Source organism: Acanthisitta chloris, unplaced genomic scaffold (assembly GCF_000695815.1).
Source record: "Acanthisitta chloris isolate BGI_N310 unplaced genomic scaffold, ASM69581v1 scaffold16851, whole genome shotgun sequence".
NCBI lineage: Eukaryota > Metazoa > Chordata > Aves > Passeriformes > Acanthisittidae > Acanthisitta > Acanthisitta chloris.
Window position 1 is genome coordinate 26,959 of NW_008655045.1, and position 2,182 is coordinate 29,140.

The window sequence follows — 2,182 nt, forward strand, 5'->3', positions numbered from 1 at the left end:
AACCCCATCCTTCCCAAGGCAGGTGTGAGTTCTCCTCCATAGCACACTAGGATCTCTTCCAGACTCCTGCAGCTTCCATTCTGATCATGGGGATAATTTCCTCCCTGAGGCCCCACAAAGGGAATTGGATTATTCAAGGAGGGTTAATTGCTGTCCCCTCAGCACCTCAGTGCCTTGTTACCCACAGAGCAAGGTCAAACAGGGAATAGCTACAGTCATGGAATCATGGAATGTTTTGGGTTGGAAGGACCTTAAAACTCATCTCATTCCAACCCTTGCCATGGGCAGGGACACCTCCCACTAGCCCTGGTTGCTCAGAGTTTATCCAACCTGGCCTGGAACACTTCCAGGGATGGAGCAGCCACAGCTTCTCTGGACAGCCTGTGCCAGTGCCTACTAAACAAGTGGTTTTCTATTCCCTTCTAACTCTTAGGATGTGCAGCACTTGGGCAAGGCTGACATCCCAGGAGTTCTGTCATAGTACCATGAGCTGGTGAGGGGAGCCAGTCAGGCAGTTTGTCTTCCAGAATTTGCTTTTTTCCCCTTTGGAACACAGAAGCATCTCTTTCTTATCAGGTCTGTCTCTTTTGATAAGCTCTTCAGCGGAAGCACTTACCCCAGGAGGGCAGAGTTTGAATGTTACAGCTCTGAATGTTGTTAGAAATGTCCATAAATGCTTCAGATGCTTCAACTAGTTCTCAGAAAGGTGACAGCAGTTTAACTTGCTATGGCTACAGCGAGTTTGATTTTTGTTTTATTTATTTTTTAATGTGTTGCACTGGTTTTTGGTTAAGTAATTGCAACTGGTGCTTGGGGTTTAGCCTCACTTTTTGACGCGGAGGGGCAGTTTGGTTTCCCAGCGTTCCCAGTGCCGCTGTGTAGTATTTGCTGCGACCTGCAGATGGTGATGCTCTCCAGTCCGTGCTGGGCTGCATCCCTGCCCGGCCCCTGCGCCAGGAGTGGCCAGGCTGCATGGACCGTGTTCATATCCTTCCTGGTTTTGTTTCCCACCTGGGCTAACCTTGAAATCCTTTCCATTTCCAGAGCACCTTGGCTTTGTCTCAGTTAGGGTAGGTTGTGGGTGGGCTTGTCCCGTGGCTCAGTAATGTAAAGGTGTCAGTCCCTTGCAGTAAGCAGTAGTGGGGACAGCTTAAGGTGGAATGCGAGTTATATGGGAATTAGCCACTTTTTATCTCGTCCCCTGTGTGTGTGTTGTACCCATTTCCAAAATCGAAGCCAGGGATTGCATGGGATCCTAGGATGGATCCCCTGCCAAAGCATGGGCAGCCAGCCCTGAGGGCTGCACGTGCTGCCTCACTGCACTGGAGGGGGCTTGCAACTGGTTGGAGGAAACTGGAGGTTGGTGGTGAGCTTTAGTGGTGGCAATGGAACAAGCTGCCCAGGGAGGTGGTGGAGTCACCATCCCTGGAGGTGTTTAAGGAGAGATTGGACATGATCTGGTCGATGTGGAGGTGTTAGGTCATAGGTTGGACTCGATGATCTCAAAGGTCTTTTCCAACCTGTTTGATCCTGTGATTCTGTTCTGGGAGTCTCAGTCCTTGTGTGTGATTTCATGGTGGTTCTGTGCTGATCTGGGTGTGTTGGGTTTTTTTCTCCTGGCTGCTGGTGCAGAGTCATAGAATCATGGAATTAACTGGGTTGGAAGAGACCTCCAAGATCATCGAGTCCAATCCTTCTGTTACTAGCCCATGGCACTAAGTGCCCTCAGTCCTTGTGTGTGATTTCATGGTGGTTCTGTGCTGATCTGGGTGTGTTGGGTTTTTTTCTCCTGGCTGCTGGTGCAGAGTCATAGAATCATGGAATTAACTGGGTTGGAAGAGACCTCCAAGATCATCGAGTCCAATCCTTCTGTTACTAGCCCATGGCACTAAGTGCCACATCCAGTCTCATCCTGAAAACCTCCAGGGATGGTGAATCCACCACCTCCCTGGGCAGCACATTCCTTCCTAATATCCAACCTACCCCTCCCCTGGCAGAGCCTGAGCCTGTGCCCTTGAGTCCCCCCTGCCTGTGGCAGTGTTTGGATGTCCTGGTGCTTGGAGACTCGTCTCAGGGCCAGTGTGGAATGCAGCACCAAGTGTCCCGGAGCTCCGAGCTCACTGCCCTGTGCTGCCTCCTGCTCCCTCGGCTGTGCCCTTAGTTTGGTGCCCCCTTGGAAGTG